This window comes from Natator depressus, chromosome 2 (genome assembly GCF_965152275.1).
Source record: "Natator depressus isolate rNatDep1 chromosome 2, rNatDep2.hap1, whole genome shotgun sequence".
NCBI lineage: Eukaryota > Metazoa > Chordata > Testudines > Cheloniidae > Natator > Natator depressus.
Window position 1 is genome coordinate 182,046,777 of NC_134235.1, and position 22,062 is coordinate 182,068,838.

The window sequence follows — 22,062 nt, forward strand, 5'->3', positions numbered from 1 at the left end:
CGCTTGGACTGATCAACACTTAGCAAGAGCTTAAATGTCTATTTTACATGCCTACAGAGTCAGTTTTGAATAGCAGCTGCCTGCAGAGTGTTGATGTCCTTTAAGGCGTCTATGCTTGAAAAAGGGTCATGTATACACATAAGTGATTCATTTCACCCACTTCTGAAATGCAGTCACTTCTGGTGTGGAACATGGCAGTTGTTTATGATTATTATTACAGTAGGGCCTCTGGATCCTCAGTGAGATTGGGGCTCCATTGTGCTAGGCACTGCACAAGGAAGAGACCATCCCTGCCCTGCACAAGGCAGACAAAGAATGGGAGAAGGGAAATAAAATAAAGCGAGAAAGGTAGCATTATAATAGTCCCATTTTTACAGATGGGGAACTGAGGCACAGAGAGATAAAGTGACTTGCTCAAGGGTTAACAGCCCACAGAAACTCTAAGCAGTAGTTTAGAACAGAAAATGAAGCATTATATACTGTATCCAATTACAACATCCTGGAGAACTTTAGGGAGGCAAAATGTGATTACACAGAGGAGAACCTGGACAGAACTCCAGGGCTGATATCTCTCTGCTGGAGAAAAGGACCAATGTTAAAGGCTAGGACCTTGGTTTTGTATCTTTTGTATGACAGGAAGAACCTCCCACTTTCTGGGACCCACTAACACTAGACTGTGGCCTTGCTTGGTACCGGCTATTTCCCCACAAGTGGGATGCCACACAAAGGTGGCTCAAGGAGGTGGTCATTGGGTCACATCCCACTGGTCACATCCCACTGGTTCAGAATCAAATAACCTCAGCAAAACCTGAAAGTGGTAGGACCCAGTAGGAATGAGAGAAGTAGAAGCTCTCTTCCTCTGTGCTGCTGCTTTCCCAGCTCAGTACTGGATCGTCTGATCCACTTGACTGCTGCACATGGAGGGCATGGGTCAGCGTTCACGTTGCACTCCCCATCAGTACCCAGCCTGGCCCGGGGAAGCTAGTGATCCAACCAGCAGACCAAATGCAGGGATTAATCCTGGTCACATACCACCTGAGGCACGTTGCGCATTTGCTAAGAAGATTGCAGCACCACTGCTTCCCATGTGACTGAGCATCGTGTGTGTTGGGGTGGGATGAGGAGAAGCGAGATGCGGGTGGGGAGGAAGCAGACATGCACGGCAACTCCAAAGACATTCCAAAGGATTTGGGGATTTGGCATCGTGGCAAGAAACAGCAGCAGAGGAGTGGGCAAAGATTCCCATTGATGTCACATTCATTGATTGGGCCTATGGAGAGCTATGGTGTTACTAATTAATGTTGAAATGATGCTTGGGAATGATGGGGTGGCAAAACCATCAACACTCTGTGAAACAAATTTAGCAACTGAGGCTTTTCTCAGGGCAGGTCTACACTTAAAATGTTTTAAGCCACTGTAGCGCTTTAATGAAGACACTCTACGCCAATGGGAGAGAGCTTTTCCATCAGCATAGTTAATCCACCTCTCTGAGAGGCGGTAGTTATGTGGGCAGGAGAAGCTCTCCTGTTGACATAGCACTGTCTACACGCGGGGTGGAGTGGGGGTGGATTAGGTTGGCATAACTACATTGCTCAGGGGTGTGGATCATTCCCACTCCTGAGCAATGTAGTTATAACAAAGAAATTCTGTAGTGTAGACCAGAGCTTCAACAGGAGTTTGCCTGATTAATAAGAACAGCATGAGACCATAGTCATGAAATACAAATTGTGCCAAGAGAATACTTCAAACGCTGCATGGTATTCAGCAGTATCATTCTTGCATTGTGCTGTACTATATGTTAAGGCCAATGGAACAGAGTGTCCTCTAACACCTGTTTTGTTCCATTGACGCCACTGACTCAGAGGAGAGATGAACCAAGATGGCAAATTCTGTCACCAGCCACCAAGGAAACTTCTGGGCCAGGAGTGGCCTCTAATCTATAATCAGCAGAGGTTGTGGAATCAGTGTCACATCAATGCTGGCTTCTGAGTCAAAAGTTGGGGATTTCTGCTGCACATCTCAGTACATTTTGTGACGTAGCAGCGGTAAAGAGAAATGTACATTTATTCTAGAATGTACAAATGTGCACAGCCAACTAGAACCAAAGCCCTATGTCACTGGTGTAGCATAGCATCAGCAAAAGCTTGCAGTATGACCCAGGCAACTGCAATGAAGTCAGTGGAACTGAACGTCTGCGTATTGAGGTCCGGACTTGGGCCCAGTAAATGCAGAGTCTGCTAATGTAAAGTTCGCTTCTTAAAAAGCACAGTGATTAAAGCGCATGCTTAAGCTTGCTAGGCCAAGATTTTCCAAAAGTGAGACTTCTAGGCTGGCATTTTCCTAGGTACCTAAATAAATAGGCTGATTTTTCAAAAATGCTGAGCACTCAGAAACTCCCACTGAATTCAGTGGAAGTTCTGGATGGTTCAACAGCTTTGAAAATCGGGCCTCTTACACTGGGCCTAACTATGGATTTGGAAACCTAAGTTTAGGCACCTGCTTTTGAAGATCTTGGCATTAAATATCAAGTAAAAAAGAAGAAACCAGCCAAGGTATGATTGAAATCTCTTTTCCACAGGGACTGTTATTTTGTTCTGTTTGTTCAGTGCCGGGAACAACTGAGTCTGGTTAATGACTGAAGCTCCTAGAGGCTACTGCAATACAAATTATTAATAATAATAATAATAAATCTTGTGGTCATTCCCAATTTTATTTTATAAAACACACCAAAAAGTTTTGGAAAAAATGAGATTTCAGGCATCTGATAGCGTTATGTTAAAGCAGGGATCTGGGACCTTCTTCTGGTTGATTATGGGCATATTAAAAATAAGTCAATATATTTTTAGTCGCTGCGGCTTAAATGTCACAGAATTTACCGAATTTGCTTCAGGATTTCCCCATGCTCGATGCAGAAAGTAGCATCAGTGTGACATTGATTTCTATAGACTGATTGTCATGCAGATTTTATAACACTAATTGATGACTGTCTAATTTTAAATGTTTATTTTGAATTAACTTTGCGTCTGCAACCTTAAAATATATGGGGCAGCCTTTATGTGCCTTACTCCGCACAACTCCAATAACTTTTGAAAACTACTGACATGAAATGTACACCAGGGTCTGACAAGATTTCTCTGGGAAACCTACTCTGCTAAAAATGATGGATAGGGCAGTAGCCACAGTCTCAGCTGCTATATTACATGGCGCTGTGGCTTCAGGGTACCTCGTGGCAGAATCCACAAGTATATATTTCTTTATCCTGGAAGGTTTGGAGAGGTGCCCTACAATAGCTAAAGATGCTCTGGCAAACACTGCCTTAATGATGGGCAATAGCTGCAAAGGTGATTTGTAGGGTCCTTTTAACCTCTCACGCTTCTGACATAAGTCACAACTCTTACAGTAATTTTTTACTGTCTCAAACATGTGAGGCCAATAGAAATTCTATTTAAACCTGTCACAGGTTCTTTCTACTCCTAAATGTCCAGTAAATGGGCACTCATGGGCTAACTGCAGCAACTCTGTTCGGTATTTATCAGGCACAAGCACCTACTTGCAAATCTCACCAGAATGCTTCTTTTTACCTCTGGGAGCGGCTCAGTACAACAAACTTCCAAAGAAAAAATCTACCCTTCCCTTCCCCCACCAGGTAGTATTCTAAGCAGCAACTCTCTCCTGGTGCAAGGAACGATCAGCACGTTGAGCCTGAAACTCCTTTTAAGTTTCACTTAAGTTCAGAGCAGACTCTGGTAAGACAGTGGAATTTTCAAACCTCTCCTCTGAGAACAGGCTGCTACCTTCAGCTGACAAAGGACTGTGGGCATTTCCCTCCCCCTCACAGCCCTCCCTGCTGTCCACAGATAAAGCAAGTGAGGCAGATCTAGCCTCTTTCTGGCTATGAGTTATGACGTTAGCCTGTTTACACATGGCTAAAATATTGTTGCCCATTAAAATATCCATAGGAACCAGATTTCTGATGCCTACATCTCCCTTAAAATCCTCCCTCTTGAGGTGAACCTCACCCAGAAGTACAGTTACACCGAATTCAGCCAAAGCTAAAATATTTGAACTCTTTCTAAGGAGTTTATCTTCCTTCCTTACCAAACTTTCCTTGACCTAAATGAGTTGGGACACTGTGTCCCTTCTTACAATCTATGCCATTTACTTCAGTAGCCTTAATAAATTCTTCACCACCTTCCCAAGACTCATTCTTAATATAGTTCACTGGGTCTTCCACCTTCTCTGCTGGTATGTTTGTGGCTATGGTAGCAGCACTCACACTCGGGGGTGAATTGTGGGGTTCCTCTAAATTTTGGGCAATTTGGATTTTATATGGCTGGGAGCCCTACAATGATAGCAGACTACCTGCCTTCCCTTAGGGTAGGGGGTTTTAAAACCTGGGCTCCCTTGGGTTTTGTTTTTTTTTTAAATCAAAGTTGGGATTAAGTTTATGCCCAGACCTCTCTTCCCTCTTAACCTGGGGGATAGGGAGACTTCCCTTCCCCTGGGATTTGTGCCCTCCATTAATCCTTGATTCAACATATTCATCAGCAATTTCTGCAGCCTCCAAAAGGGTGGAAGGTTTTTTGTCATAGATGGCTGCTTGTACCTCATCTGTAACTATCCATAACAATTGCTCCTGGGCCATCAGATCAAACAGTTTTTAATAATCACCTTCAGCCCCTACCCCCATTATCCATTTTCTCGTAAAATTACACTTCTTATGCACATATTCAACATGCGTGATGTGGTCAAACGTTTTAGGATCTCTATACTTCAATCGATAGGTTTCAGGGGTAATGGTAAACCTTTCCAGTACATTTTCTTTAAATTTCTTATACACCATAGCATCACCCTCCTCCATATAATTAAAAACTTGTCCCACCTTCCCCTTAAATCTGACCAAGAGGATAGGCATCCACTTACCCTCTGGGATCTTGTGGATCCCATACAGTGTCTCAAAGGAGAACAGGAACATTTCTATATTGTCAGTCTCTTGGCAAATTGGGCACACTTTCTCCCATACCCTTGTGTGTTGTGGGGTGGGGAGAAAGTGGGGGAGGGTGTACTCACTGGATGGAGAGTATTTGCTGCTCCAGTATTTTGAGCTGTATTGTTTGAGCTTCCATAAGCATCCTCTGGGATCTCTCTTCTGCTGCCTTGATTTCTTTGGTCTCTGTGATCCGCCCTTCTGCCATCAGGCTCTTGTGATTCTGGTCCTCTCAGGTTCTCAGGTGCTGCAGTTGGGCTAGTTCCATTGCAGTGGTCTCTGTGTCACCAGGGCAGGAAGGTCCTTGGACACCTGGTCAGAACTTATGAGCAAAGCTCTCAGTTCCAGATATGGGGTTTTCTTTTTATGGGATATTCCCCTGTCCTTACATAACTTTTCAAGGGCTTTTTTTCTCAAGACAATCATATGACTGTGATTCACCCATTGTGGCTAATCTTTAACATTTAACGGTTGTATGTTCTATAATTATATTTCACCAGTCCAGTGACAAGTGTGAACACCTAAAGCACTATAACAGTCTTACCATAGAGTCACAGACAGTCCCCTTGGGCACTTTCATCTATTTTGCCTCCCAGGCAAGCTGGACTTTGTGATAGATGGTCGCTTACACCAAAAACCACAACAATATTCAGGTTACTTCCAGCCCTAAAGGGCCAGTTACTTATCCCAGGTTGGCTATACTTTAGATCTCGAACCAAAGACAATGCTTGTAGCCAGTCCTGTAATAAAATAACTAAAGGTTTATTAACCAGAAAAAAAGAAATACTAGAGTTATTGACAAGTTTAAAGCAGGTAAAGATACACACACAAAAGAGATACGGTCTTAGGTGCCAAAAGATGATAGTAGCTGCTATAACATTCATGCTTTATAAGTCTCTTAGGGCTAACCCAAGCTAAACAGCTGGGGACTCCTTGCTTATGCTTAGAAATCCTCATCCCTCAGAGTTCAAGCAGCATACGAATAACATTTCTCCTTAACAGGCATTTTTATTCTCTTCCCCCAACATTGAAGCTATGATGGGAAGAGGGCTTGAGCCACATACCCTCTTCAGGGGTGTGTGCGGAGTTTGAACTCCACTGCCCCGCAGCCAGGTAAACAACCATCTGCCCTTCCCCTTTAGAAGCCCCTGGAATTTTTGAAATTCCATTTTGTGTTTGCTCGGCATGGAGAGGTCTCATCACATCTTCCCAGGTAACCATGGCAGGCTATTGCAGCAAACGCTGTCCTGTGTGGACAGCTGCAGATCTGCTGAAGAGGAGGCTGTGCAGTCCCATCTGTGCTTGAGCCGTAGGAATTTTGATACCTACAGGCAGATTTCTCAAGGCTTGTGTGAAAGGGGCTATGATCAGGACACACCGCAGTGCAGAGCGAAGATAAAGGAGCTGAGGCATGTGTACCATAAGGCAAGGCATGTGTACCATCGCTCCGGTGCTGCACCTCAGACCTGCTATACGGAGCAGAATGCTATCCTTGGTGGTGACCCCACCTCCATCGCCAAAAGCCCCGTGGAGATTTTGACAGGCCTGGAGGCGGTGGAAAGAGGACCTAACCCGGAGGGCGAAGTCATTGATGAAGAGGTGGAATTAGACGACGATGTGGAGCTCCTGTGGGGGTCTTCCAGTGGGGTAGGCAACCAAGAACTGGTCACCACTCCAGAGGTGTCTAGCCAGTCTCAGCAGTTGCTCTCTGGTGAGCAAGAAGCAGGAGAGGAGATGTCTGGTAAATGGCTGTGGTTTGTGTAGTGCAGAGGTGGGTTCAGAGTATAGAAATGTAGAAGGCTGGCTGTGGTTCTGACATTTCCCTGTGTAGCTGATCAGTACAGTGGAACAGGGTGTTGATGCACACCAAGAGCTCACAGGAATCCTCCAAAGAGATCTCCAGAAAAGCTTCCTGGAGGTACTAGCTAATCCTCTGCTGAAGGTTCCTTGGCAGAGCTGCTTTGTTCCTCCCTGCAATGTAGGAAACTTTTCTGTGCCATTCGGCAATCACTTGTGCAGGGACCAAAGTGCACACAGGTGAACAACATACAGAGCAGGGCAGAAGCCACAAGCATGTAGCAGATGTACCCTTGTTTCCCTGCTTACCCTTAGCAGTGAGATATCTGCTAGAATGACCCCTACCTGTGGAAAAGTGTGGGAGAATTCTAGAATTTTTCCCCTAGTCAGCTGCACCACAACCCTTGCAGAGTGTTCTTTTCCCCATGTAGAGCAACCCACCACCCTCGCCAACACTCACCATACTCTGGGTCTTTAATGAGATGTGCGCCTGCCAAGGGTCAGTGAGAAAGTGATTGTTATGTTACAAAAGGTATATTTTACTGAAATATTTCAACGGTGTGCTTGAATTTTACCATCATGCTTCTGTGCATTGTTCCTTCTGCTCCAGCAGATGTAGCCTTCAGGAACACTACACACACACCGGCCGAGTGTCTCTGCCAGATAAGAAAGCGCCCAAGATGGAGCAAAGAAGACATGTTCCAGGAGGTACTGCACTTCTCCAATGCAGAGAAAAGGGAGTGCAAGGAGCGGAGGGAAGCTGAAAGGCAGGACAGAATAGAAAATCAGCAGTTTGTTAAGAATGCTATTGAGCGGATGATTAAAGTCATGGAGGAGCAAACACAGATACTGAAGTCCTTAATAATGCTGCAGACTGACCAGATGTGTGCCCGCCCTTCCCTGCAGTACATTCAGAACTCTTTTGCCTGCCCTTCCCCCAAACTCCACCAGCACAGTCCTTTCCGCTTTCCGGGACTTCTCGGTTTCCCTTTCACTCCACCCCCTCGGACAACTTTCCAAATGATAGCTGGACCTACACACAGCTCTGAAAGTCTGCCCTTCCTTGGTGCCTCCTTTCCCACCAAGCATCTTTGTGTGTGCATGTGTGTGTGTTGTTTCTTCTGCAATAAAAGCAAAGATTCCAAATGGTAACTCATCTTTATTTGTTTCCTATACATTGAGATAGCAGGCACTACCAATACATACACAGGCAGTTTAATTGTTTGCTTACTGGAATGTAAGGCCCGAAATGTCACCATCGCTTCCTAGGAAAACTACATGTAATGTAACATTGCAGCACCAATCACAGAGATATACCTACTGGTTCTCATTTTCAAAGTGTTGCCTCAAAGCCTCCCTGATTCAAATTGCCCCCCTCTCAGCTCCTCTGATAGTCCTGGTATCTGGCTTGCCAAATCAGCAGCCAAGCAGTCTGCCTCAACACTCCGCTCCTGAGCAAACCTTTCATCCTTAGCTTCACAAAGGTTATGCAACGTACAACACGCAGCTATGACCATGAGAATATTTTCCTCACTGAGGTGTAACTTGCCATAAAGCCATCGCCAGTGTGCCTTTAATCTGCCAAAGGCACATTCCACAGTCATCCGTCACCTACTCAGCATGTTGTTGAACCACTCCTTACTGTTGTCCAGGTTTCCCATGTAAAGTTTCACGAGCCAGGGCTGTAAGGGGTGTGCCGGGTCTCCCAGGATCACTATGGGCATTTCAACATCCCCTACTGTAATCTTCTGGTCTGGAAAGAAAGTCGCCGTTCGTAGCTTTCTATACAGGCCAGTATTCCTGAACATGCATGTGTCATGCACCTTCCCAGACCACCCTGCGTTGATGTCAGTGAAACACCCGTGGTGATCCACAAGTGCCTGCAACACCATGGAGAAGTACCCCTTCTATTGATGTTCTCTGTCGCAAGGTGGTCTGGTGCCAAAATTGGAATATGTATGCCATCTATCGCCCCTCCACAGTTAGGAAAACCCATTTCTGCAAAGCCATCCAGTATTTCACACACATTTCCCAGAGTCAAGGTCCTTCGTAGCAGGATGCAATTAATTGCCCTGCACGCTTGCATTAACGCAGCCCCAACGGTTGACTTCCCAACACCAAATTGATTCGCGACTAACTGGTAGCAGTCTGGAGTCGGCATCTTCCACACAGCGATTGCCACACGCTTCTCTACCGATAGGGCAGCTCTCATTCTGGTGTTCTTGTGCCACAGTTCTGGGGCACGCTCCGCACACAGTTCCAAGAAGTTGGCTTTCCACATCTGAAAATTCTGTAGCCACTGCTCGTCATCCCAGACCTGTATGACGACAGGTACCCACCATTCAGTGCTTGTTTTCTGAGCCCAAAGGAGATGGTCCACCCTCTGCAGCTGTTCTGTGAATGTCAAATGTAATCTAAAGTTGCTCCTATCCTAATCACACAGCATGTCAGGCAACTGGAAGTCTTCTTCAGTTAGGAACTTTGCGATTAACTGCCCTGCCATCTGCAATGTCTTCATGACAGTTATCAGAGCATAGGAGAGCAGTACAGGGTCCATCCCTTCTCACAAAGATGCCGGGGTGCATAGCAAAGAAGGGCTGTTGAAAAATGCTGCAGAAGAAAACCGGAAGCCCATGGAATGTTGGGACAGAAAGCAGTGCATCCCAGGACATTGATCCCACTCCCAAGATGCGCCGCGATCTGCTTCACCTTCCCACAAGACCTAGTGGCAGAAGGTGTAGAGTTGGACTGTGGGATAGGTACCCACAGTGCATTGCTCACACTGTTGATGCTAGGGCCCCAAGTATGGATGTGCTCTGCTGACAGAGGGAGTGAGTGTGAACATGCAATACCGATTTTTATTATAGCGCTTTTTGAGTGTCGACATAACTTTTGTTGACAAAACTTTGCAGTGTAGACAAGCCCTTTGTCTTTTGTCCACACTGGCTTGTCTGATGCCTGTAAACCTTCTTTTGTTGGGGAGGAAATAACACCTCTAGTGGTGAACTAGGTATTTCACACTTGGTAATGCTTCTCCCTTGACTGTGGGGGAATTTACAGTCTTAGACCTTGTCTACACTACAGAGTTAGGTTGACACAAGGCAGTTTACAGAAGTGTCTACACTTAAATTTAGTTCCTGCTGATGTAACTGCCCCATTTTGCCAACTTAGGCCATATCTACACTAAAAAATTATATCAACCTAAGTGTGATGGGGATACAAACCTCACACTGGACTAGAAGGAAATAAGGAATTAGTTTGGGCCCAGACAGCCCCGCCCCACTACACCTGCAGCAAATGCTCCATCTGGTGGAGGAACTAAAAGACAGGGAAACAGCTCATTTGGGGCAGACCTGGAAAAGAGTAGAGCTGCAACCTCTGGTTCCTGCAGTGCAGCACAACCTGAAATCTCTAATATAGCTGCCTCAATGGGTCCTCCCTGAGAGAGGGGGGACCCACCCCAGAAACAGTCAGAGAGAGAAGCATTCCCTTAGTAAAGCTTTTGATACTGTCTCGCATGACCTTCTCATAAACAAACTAGGGAAATGCAGCCTAGATGGAGCTACTATAAGGTGGGTGCATAACTGGTTGGAAAACCATTCCTAGAGAGTAGTTATCAGTGGTTCACAGTCATGCTGGCAGAGCATAATGAGTGGGGTCCCACAGGGATCAGTTCTGGGTCTGGTTCTGTCCATCTTCATCAATGATTTAGACAATGGCATAGAGAGTACACTTACAAAGTTTGCGGATGATACCAAGCTGGGAGGGGTTGCAAGTGCTTTGGAGGATAGGATTATAATTCAAAATGATCTGGACAAACTGGAGAAATGGTTTGAAGAAAATAGGATGAAATTCAATGAGGACAAATGCAAAGTACTCCACTTAGGAAGGAACAATCATTTGCACACATACAAAATGGGAAATGACTGCCTAGGAAGGCGTACTGCGGAAAGGGACATGGGGATCATAGTGGACCACAAGCTAAATATGAGTCAACAGTGTAACACTGTTGCAAAAAAAGCAAATATCATTCTGGGATGTATTAGCAGGCGTGTTGTAAGCAAGATATGAGAAGTAATTCTTCCACTCTACTCCGCACTGATTAGGCCTCAACTGGAGTACTGTGTCCAGTTCTGAGCACCACATTTCAGGAAAGATGTGGACAAATTGGAGAAAGTCCAGAGAAGAGGAGCAAAAATGATTAAAGGTCTAGAAAACATGACCTATGAGGGAAGATTGAAAAAAACTGGGTTTCTTTAGTCTGGAAAAGCAAAGACTGAGAGGGGACATGGTAACAGTTTTCAAGTACATAAAAGACTTTATGTCACAACTAGGCAGCCAACTTTTTTATTTTATAGTTCAGTTTGTGATTTTGAACATTATTGACTTGAGCTGTTTATTATATTTTATGTAAAAGACTATTCTGATGCCTGTTGTATAAGAAGATTGATGTTTAAAATAATAATAATACCAACAATAATAATAGTGTGTGCATTTATTAAGCTATGTATCTTTCTTATACAGTAAACGCATGTACACAGATGCTCCTTCTGAGAGGCACTGTGAGATAGCGTGCTGGTACGCGTGCAGTGTGGATGTGGATACAGATAAAACACGAGTGTGGATCATGGATCGGATACAAGTTGATTCTCATGGAAGCGGACTGGATGCAGATCCAGATTTTTGTATCCACACAGGTCTCTACTGGACAGTACAGAGGCAGATGGTTTGGGGGAAACTGGGAACTCGCTTCCGACTTCTATTAATGGAGCGGGCAGGGAAAGCAGAGCTCTTGAGAAGACTGTTGGGTGGGCAAAAAGGGTGGAGTAAAGGGAGCCAGAGAGGTTACAAGCCTGCACCTTGTGGGAGTCATTTATATCTGTGGAAAATAGTAGTAAAACTCTACTTACATTTCTGATGTTGCCGAATGAGCAAAATGCCAGATCTTATCAGATTGAGGTGTGCCTCTGAGATGAACACTCACAATCTTTAGCTATATTGGTATTTATATTCTCACCGCTGACAAGTGAAAGATAACTTATTTGAATAGCTGTTATCCCAATTTTATAGCTGTGGTACTCAAGTAATAGATAAAGGAAGAAGAAGACTATAATTTTTAATTGTGAAGATAAGGAGCTCACTTATGAAGTGGCACTGAAACAGAAACCTCAATAGCGAAGGTAAATATGGATGGTAGGGGGGCATAAAAAGTTACAGCCAACTGTCTCATAATTAATGTATTCTCCTCAGTGTGAATAGTGTCAGTGGCACAATGTACCCAAAGTATCAGAAAAGGAGTAAGAGTCAGAATATTTTGTGAAGTTAAAATTGCAAACATAAAATGATAGCTCATTACGGTTAAGAGAAAGCTCACAGATACCGTTTGATCGCACGGGTAGCTGGATGCCTTATGTGGTGTTTTCTATCAGGTTTCAGTAATGTGGGAGGCAGGTTAGTGGAACAATGGACAAGTGGCTTGATCTGCTGTGGCAAATGCTATGACCGTACTTTGATCAAGGCTGTGCTTAATTTATTCAGTGCTATGGCTACGTCATGTGATTTAGTTCATTGCTGGTGCAGAGAGAGAGTAAGGGTGTGTCTGAACATATTCAAATACGTGTGTGCTTAACTTGGGTTAGCTAATTCATGTTAGCTAACTCGGGACCAAACAGCAGTGAATGACATGGCAACTCAGCTTTTAACTCAGAACAGCAGCTCACATTAAAACCTATGAGGGAGCCTGCACTTGAACTTGAGCTGCTAACTCAAATTGTTGTGTCCTCACTGCTGTTTTAACCGAGGTGAGCTAACCCAAGCAAAGAACACACCTTTTCTTTGCAGAGTAGCCATGCCCTCAAACTGAATGTATTAATGGCTTGGCTAATCTTAATAAGAATTGTCTTTAATTGAAGCTAGCGCTGCTGGTATGCAAGAAAGGACATCCAATCTTTTGCAATATTCTTTAGAAGTTTCTCACTGGTGCTGGTGGGTGTTTATTAGCATTTTAGCACGTTCTCCACTGGATGCATGAGAACTGCATGTGTAACCCCCTCCACACTGAGATGTGACTATGTTCTGTGCAGCCAATCTGACAGTCAAGTGTTGGTTTAATGTGTGATATGGGACTTTGTGATCAAAATTTTCAAAAGCATTTGCTAATTTTAGGTGCCTCCATTTTGCGATGCCCTGTGACAGGGATGCAGCCCTCTGCTCCTGTCCTGTCGTACAAATGGCTCCAACACCTCTGGTTTGTAAACATCAATGTGTAGTTTATTTGTTAACTCAACCGCCACCTTTTACAGTCCCATGCAGCAACTGTCTTTACAGTGACACATAAGCATCAGGACCCTTTGCCATAGAAGAGTGAGATTTCTCTACTAAGGGATCTCCTTTTACTGTGGTCTTGCTAGCATCACCCACTCCCCCTCCCTCCTTGCACTCTCTATTTTACTCTTCCAGTTAATGGGCTAACTAGCTCCTTAAATCTCCCCAGCTCAGACTGATCTCGTGGTTAGCCCCCAGCTTCCCTCAGTCAGGTCCTTCTCCAGGGTAACTAGAGGAAAACTGAAGAATGCATTTGCTGCCTTCTTCATCAGCTGTGTTTCCCCATCCCTTCTCATTCTTGATATAAGGGCAAGAAAGACAGTTTATTTGTCTGCAGGGGGCATGATGGAGCAGAGCCTCTATTACTCCTGAGCCATCTTTGACCTAACTTACAGAAGTGGCAGAAGTTAGAGTTGGTCCCCTGCTGTTCTAATGTTCAGAGGGGTCTGTTGGCCAAGGATCAGGGAGCTGCAATACATTCCCTGAAGCTGCCACTCTCCACTGCAAGCATAACTGGGACCCAGTGTAGAATCGAGGCCTTTACCTTTATTTACCTTTATTTTTATTTGCCAAGATGATACATTGCTGCTCTGTAATCAGATTGGGACTTGGTGCATGAAGCAACTTCAGGAGACTTTGGAAATTAGGAATCAAGTTTGTTTGTATTGACCCTTATTGATGACTGGGTTATCTGGGGGAATTACATTATAATAAACAAGCTAGATAGGTCAAATTTGCCTTAAGTTAGGTATCTACATCAATATTTAGGTATATTTAAATAAAAATGACCAGGTTTGCAGTGATGCTGAGCACTCACAGTTCTTATTGATTTCCAGAACAGTTAGCAATGGTCCTCTATTTTGAAAAACATCTACTTTTATTTAGGTACTAAATACAAACATAGGTTTGGGCACCCAGATGTGAAAATTTTGGCCATGCATGTTTTAAAAAAATCCTTGACAAGAATTGGCAACTGCAGATTTAGTGTTTGTCTCTGCCTATACGAGAGAGAGAGGGTGAGTGCATTCAAATTAACACCTTCACTCTGTAGTGGGGCAGCTGCCCCACTCCTGGAGAACAGGGGTTAAAAGCTGCCAAGCTAGGCTGATTGAGGAAGCAGCCACAGCTGTGGACAGCTCAATCAGGGCCCAGCTGGCCTTTATAAGAGGGCTGGGGGCCAGGAGCTGAAGAAGTCTCACTCTAGTCCTGGAGTGGGAAGGGCTAGCTGCCTGGGAGTAAGGCAAAAGGCAGCTGGGGAGCTCCAGCCTGGCAAACCTGCAAGCCTCGGTGAAGGCCTACAAAGTTCCTGGGGCTACAGAGGTGCAGCCTGGGAATACACAGAGGCAGCTGGTCCAACCTCCTTGCCAATGATGAGTGGCCATGACAGACTGCAGTCTTCCCCAGTGGGTGGGGCATAGATGATGACTGGCAGTAGCCACTGAGGCAAGGTGGGGATAGAGGGTTGGGGGTTCCCCTGGGAGGGGAGACCCAGAGTGTGGGGGCACTTCCAGGGTGCAGGACCCCAAGGTAAAGGGGCACCAGGTTCCGGGAGGGACATGGGGGCCCTAAGGCAGGCGAGACACCAACCTGCAGAGGGCGCTCCGAAGGCTGGAAATTGCTAATTCCCATGACAACCAACAGGAGGCACTGTGCCGGTCAGTCTTCACTTTGCTACAGAGTCTATAGAAACTCCTCCACACATGCTATAGATGCAAAAGATAACTACATCCAGAGTGCAGAGCTTGTAATTTACAAAATATATTTGTAAAGTTAACTGTTCATCTCTAGCAAATTAGAGAGCTGCATATTGTAGCATGGCACTAGCAAGGCTGAAGTCGTGGGGGGAAATGGTTGTCACCTACAAAGAAAAAAATTCAGATGCGGGTTTTTTTTTGTTTTTGTGTTTTGCACTCATAGCTGTAAAGAGACTTTGTGTGAAATCTCAGGCTGGATGTGTGAAGTCCTCAGTAAGCATAGCTGTCTCTGCCCTTTCTGAAGACAAAATAATTTAGAAACTAGCAAATAATAAACAATAGGGTGCTTGGCATATTCACTACCTCCATTTTATTACTGCTTTAATTATGCAGCATGAAATAACCCTAGTTCCTTAACCCCGTGGACAGGATGCTCAGTGATTGGGAATCCTCATGAGTACCATTCATTCAGGCTGAGCGCTGGGGACAGGATTTGGGCCTCAGTGCAATTTTCTAGATAACCAAATTCTTCTGTTCGCTAACATACTATTGGGTGTTCTGCTTCTCATGGAAACACACCACATCCCTGACATGCCAGCCAGGAAAGTCTGCGGAAGAGAAGAATGAGGGGGGATTTGATAGCTACTTTCAACTACCTAAAGGGGGGTTCCAAAGAGGATGGATCTAGACTGTTCTCAGTGGTAGCAGATGACAGAACAAGGAGTAATGGTCTCAAGTTGCAGTGGGGGAGGTTTAGGTTGGATATTAGGAAAAGCTTTTTCACTAGGAGGGTGGTGAAGCACTGGAATGGGTTACCTAGGGAGGTGGTGGAATCTCCTTCCTTAGACATTTTTAAGGCCTGGCTTGACAAAGCCCTGGCTGGGATGATTTAGTTGGGGATTGGTCTTGCTTTGAGCAGGGGATTGGACTAGATGACCTCCTGAGGTCCCTTCCAGCCCTGATAGTCTATGATTCTATGAGAAGCCCAGAGGTGTGGGAGCGATGAACTGCCAGACCCAGCAGTGCTGGGGCTCAGCCCTGGCACAAATTAAGCACTGGGGAACAACCTTTCTCATGGGATTTTGGCAATAATAACTGAAAGTGCAGCTGCTCAGAAAAGAGAAATCTAATGAAACCCAAAAGCTAGCCAAATATTTTTAAACCTCAAAAAAGCTTTGATTTGGTTTAGGCATTGTATGAGGGCGTGTGACCGGAGTCCCAGGGGGAGCCAGCTGAGGTCAGTCAATCAGAGTGAACTGCAAAGAATGGGGCAGACAATCCCCAAAGCTGGTGGATATTCTAATACTTAGATTTACCAAGCCAGCACTAAACAGCTTCTATAATACCTCACTGGCTACCCAGCAGCCAACAACACAGTTCCCTTAAAGCAACCCAGCCTCAGGCCTTCACCTAGTTACCCAAGTCAGACATGATGAAGATTAATGAAAATCTTATTTCTAGGCTGTCAAGCGATTTAAAAAAATTAATCGCGATTAATCACGTTGTTAAACCATAATGAAATACAATTTATTTAAATATTTTGGATGTTTTCTACATTTTCAAATAAACTGATTTCAATTACAACACAGAATGCAAAGCGTACAGTGCTCACTTTATAATTATTTTTATTACAAATATTTGCACTGTAAAAAACAAATGAAATAGTATTTTTCAATTCACCTCATACAAGAACTGTAGTGCAATCTCTTTATCATGAAAGTTGAACTTACAAATGTAGAATTATGGACAAAAATAACTGCATTGAAAAATAAAACAATGTAAAACTTTAGAGCCTACAAGTCCACTCAGTCCTACTTCAGCCAATCACTCAGACAAACAAACTTGGTTACAATTTGCAGGAGATAATCCTGCCCGCTTCTTGTTTACCGTGTCACCTGAAAGTGAGAACAGGAGTTTGCATGGCACTGTTATAGCTGACGTCGCAAGATATTTACGTACCAGATGTGCTAAAGGTTCATTTGTCCCCTCAACCACCATTCCACAGGACATGCGTCCATGCTGATGATGGGTTCTGCTTGATAATGATCCTGCTCAATAACAATCCAAAGCAGAGCGGATGGATGTATGTTCATTTTTATCATCTGAGTCAGATGCCACCAGCAGAAGGTTCATTTTCTTTTTTGGTGGTCAGGTTATGTAGTTTCCGCATCAGAGTGTTGCTCTCTTTCAGAGTTCTGAAAGCATGCTCTATGCCTCATCCCTCTCAGATTTTAGAAGGCACTTCTGATTCTTAAACCTTGGGTCGAGTGCTCTAGCTATTTTTAGAAATCTCACATTGGTATCTTCTTTATGTTTTGTCAAATCTGTTGTGAAAGCGTTCTTAAAATGAACAACATTTGCTGGGTCATCATCCGAGACTGCTATAACATATATAACAAAAATATGGCAGAATGCAGGTAAACCAGAGCCGAAGACACACAATTCTCCCCCAAGGAGTTCAGTCACAAATTTAATTAAGGTATTTTTTTTAGTGAGCATCATCAGCATGGAAACATATCCTCTGGAATGGTGGCTGAAGCAAGAAGGGACATATGAATGTTTAGCTTATCCGGCACACAAATACCTTGCAACGCCGGCAACAAAAATGCCATGCGAATGCCTGTTCTCACTTTCAGGTGACATTGTAAATAAGAAGCAGACAGCAGCATCTCCTGTAAATGTAAACAAACTTGTTTGTCTTAGCGATTGGCTGAGCAAGAAGTAGGACTGAGTGCACTTCTAGGCTCTAAAGTTTTACATTATTTTGTTTTTGAAAGCAGTTATGTAACAAAAAAATCTACATTTGTTTTTCTTAGTGATTGGCTGAACAAGAAGTAGGACTGAGTGGACTTGTAGGATCTAATGTTTTAATTGTTTTGTTTTTCAATGCAGTTATTTTTTGTACATAATTCTACAGTTGTAAGTTGCACTTTCATTATAAAGAAGATTGCACTACAGTACTTGTATGAAGTGAATTGAAAAATACTATTTCTTTTGTTTAATTTTTACAGTTCAAATATTTGTAATAAAAAGAATAATATAAAGTGAGCACTGTACACTTCGTATTCTGTGTTGTAATAGAAATCTATATATTTGAAAATGTAGAAAAATATCCAAAAATATTTAATACATTTCAATTGGTGTTCTATTGTTTAACAGTGCAATTAATCACAATTAATTTCTTTTAGCTAATCACATGAGTTAACTGCGATTAATTGAGAGCCCTACTTATTTCATCACGTAAAAAAGTTTTACCAACCCCAAAGGATTGGACACATTACCTCCAGGTTAATGAATATTCCATATATTACCCAAATACACACTTACAGCCAATTCTTATTAACTAAACTAAAATTTATTTAAAAAGAAAAGAGAGAGAGAGTATGGTTAAAAGATCAATATACATACAGACATGAGTTCAATACTTGAGGTTCAGAGTCATAGCAGAGATGGTAAGCTTTATAGTTGCAAAAAGTTCTTTTAGAGTTTAGTCCATAGGTTATAGTCCAATGTCCAATATTATATTCGGGGCAGACCAGTCAGCACTGGGATCTCAATTTTGTGGTTTAAGCTTCCCCTGCGTTCAAGCATCAAGCAGATCTGAGATGACATGATCAGGACTCAAGGGTCTTTTTATACAGTGTTCTAGCATCCACTTGACCATACAGTCCTGGGCAAACAATAGGCTTTTGATGTAACCTTCTGCTTCCTAAACACCACCAGTAATTAGTTACACAAATTAACATAGGGCAATTTATTCATTTAGACAGTCTATCGCAAACTTCAGAGACATATAGACAATGACATTACTTCACCCAAGATTCATCTAAATGTTCATATTCCCTTTTGATCTCTGAATCCATAGCTATAGTGACAGACAGGAACTGTCCGTTTACATGGCTAACATTTATGAGTACACATATACAATTAGTATCACCCCTAACTTTAACAAGATAGGTTTGCATTGCAAAGTTCTAGCCTATCTAGCATCCAATGGCCTTAATTATCATTTCTAACATGTCTCTACAGGCTGATGTTGGGTTAAGTAGCCTGCAGGATGCTTAACCCTTTCTGGCCATGTGTTACACTCTTTTTAAGATTTGTTGCAAGTATATAACCGTGGTAGAAATAATGATTTGCATGATTATATTTCAATTAGATAACGTCACAAGGTAAAGTTTTCTTTTACCTGAACAGGCTAGCCTGTCCTCGGAACCAAATTCTACCCCTTTACAGCCTGTGCAACCCTGTTGACTTCAGTGGGGTTGTGTGGGGTATCAGGGCAGAATTGTGCCTAGATACTAACTAAAAAATAGGATTGTTGGATCGTATTAAATTCTGTGTTCTTAAATAGGTCACCTCATGATGAATTATTCAACTGAGTCGAATCTTCTCTCCACTTTTTATGATGATTATTATCCTGAGTTGGGCTCCGTCTGCAGCATACAGAATAACAAGATCTTTGGACCAGAATTTTTTCCATTTCTTTACTGTGTGGTGTTCGTGTTCGGCCTGGTGGGAAACAGCTTGGTCATTTGCGTTCTGATAGTTTGCAAGAAACTGACCAGCATGACTGATGTGTATTTGCTGAACCTCGCCATCTCTGACCTGCTTTTTGTTTTATCCCTCCCCTTCCTGGCTCATTATGCTTCAGACCAATGGACGTTTGGAAATGCAATGTGTAAAACAATATGTGGAGTTTACTACATTGGCTTCTACAGCAGCATATTCTTCATAACCCTCATGAGCATAGACAGGTACTTAGCTATCGTCCATGCTGTGTATGCTCGGAAAGTTCGAACAACCGTGCTCAGCATTGTTATAAGCCTTGCCGTTTGATCAGTGGCCATTTTAGCTTCAATACCAAATATTTTCTTTATCCAAGAACTGAATGAAGATGGCATTATGAAGTGTGCTCCTTATTACCAGGATAATAGGGCTGCTTGGAAACTTATAACCAATTCTAAAGTCAACGTTTTGGGTCTCTTGATCCCACTTGGCATTCTCATTTTCTGCTACTCCCACATCTTGAAAAATCTGCAGAGAGGCATGAACCGAAACAAGTATAAAGCGATGAAGCTGGTTTTCGTTGTTGTGGTTGTGTTTTTCCTCTTCTGGGCACCCTTCAACATTGCACTTTTTCTAGACTCTTTGCGAAGCCTGCACATCATAGATGACTGCGAGACAAGCAAAAGCCTAGACCTGGCCCTGCAGGTGACTGAAACCATCTCCTTCATCCACTGCTGCCTGAACCCAGTGATCTATGCTTTTGTGGGTGAAAAGTTCAAGAAATACCTTCAGGAAATACTCAGAAAGCATGCAAGATTCTTATGGATTTGCAAAGACCACAATGTCTTTCAGAGTCACTATAGTACCTCTTTCATGCGCACCCAGTCCTCACATTCTTCTGTGATTGACCCTGTCATGTAAAATAGCATGGGGCAAACACAACCATTCAAGCATGCATTTTATGTGTTATAAGTATCAGTGACTTTGAAAGCAAATACTCCAGGCAGCTCAGTAAATACATTACTTCACATTGTAGTTGGGAGGACTTAGCTTTCAATTAAAGCTCTCTATTACCCTAGTAATGACTGTGGTATAAAAGCTCAGACAATGTTATAATTTGAGTGTCCTTAAATATATCAATTTTAGCTTCATATATATAATATGCTACCTTACAAGGAGAACCAGGCTGTTATCAATATTATTATTTTTAATCCTAACCCTCACTCAAGTGCTCAGGGACCTATGGACATGTATAAGACATGTAACTATCAACCTAATTTCTGAGCTTGGTTTTGTAGTATAATTCCAATTATCCAAATTCCCTTTATCCAAAAATCCTAATTACCCAAATCTACAGTGTGTCCATCTGGTAGCCCTGTGTTAGTTCATCACACACACATCTTCTCAATTAGCCTCTTTGCATCTGTAAGCTCTAATCAACAGATTTGTATTTTTTATAGCAGGTCTCAATAAAGTTATTTTTTTACTCTTTTTAATAAAGTACAAAGTACGACGCTAAGCTTACCATTACTCCCTGTGTTCCCTGTATTTCTGTATCAGTGACAGTGCACCTCAAAATAGCACTTCCAATTATCTAAACACCTGGTTAGTCAAAAGACTGAGATGTTCCCCAAACTACTGGGATTTAACAGTAATGTACGTTGTCACTGGTGCTTTTAAAAAAAAAAGTTTCCTGATGTATACTGTGTTTTTTCTGGTTGAGTTTAATAGCCGCTCTTCTTAAACATGGACAATAGAAACTGAGAGTTACAAACCCCAAACTTATGAACTGACTGGTCAACCATACACCTCATTTGGGAGCAGAAGTATGCAATAAGGCAGACACAGAGACAAAAAAATAAAATAAAAAGCAAATACAGCACAGTACTGTATTAAACGTAAATTATTAAAAAACAGAAGTAAAGTTTTAAAAAAAAGATTTGACAAGGCAAGGAAAATGTTTCTGTGCTTGTTTCATTTAAATTAAGTTGGTTAATAGCAGCATTTTTCTTCTGCATAGTAAAGTTTCAAAGCTGTATGAAGTCAATGTTCAGTTGTAAACTTTTGAAAGAACACCCATAACCTTTTGTTCAGAGTTATGAACAACCTCCATTCCCGAGGTGTTTGTAACTCTGAGGTTCTAGCCCCAGCCCCTCCCCTGCTGTCCTCCCTCCCCTGCAGCCTCAGCTTGCCGCGCCACCAGCGCTCTGGCCCGTTGCTCCTGCTGGACAGTGCGGGTGGTGTGGCTGGCTCTGGCCAGTCAGTGCGGCTGCGAGCTCCTGCTGCTCTGAACAGCATGGTAAGGGGCCGGGGAGCAGGGGCATTGAATAAGGGGCAGGGGGTCCCGAGGGCAGTCAGGGGACGGGGAGCAAGGGGCGGTTTGATAAGCGTGGGAGTCTCGGGGGGGCTGTCAGGGGGCGGGGGTGTGGATAGAGGTCGGGGCAGTCAGGGGACAGGGAGCAGTGGGGGTTGGATGGGGAGTCAGGTCCTGGGGGGCGGTTAGGGGCAGGGGTGTGCATAGGGGTCAGGGCAGTCAGGGGACAGGGAGCCAGGAGGAGGTTGGATGGGGCGGAGGTTCGGGGGGGGGCGGGGTCAGGGCACAGGGAACATGTGGGGTTGGATAGGGGGTGGGGTCCCGGGGGACAGTTAGAGGTGGGGGTCCCAGGAGGGGGTGGTCAGGGGACAAGGAGCAGGCGGGGTTGGATGGGTTGGGGGTTCTGAGGGGGGCAGTCAGGAGGTGAGAAGTGGGAG

General features: G+C 43.7%; 1 pseudogene; it reads left to right on the forward strand.

Annotated features, from left to right (window-relative positions):
- Positions 1-19,164: 19,164 nt before the first annotated feature.
- LOC141981635 (C-C chemokine receptor type 8-like) lies at positions 19,165-20,232 on the forward strand (annotated as a pseudogene).
- The last annotated feature ends 1,830 nt before the right edge of the window (positions 20,233-22,062 follow it).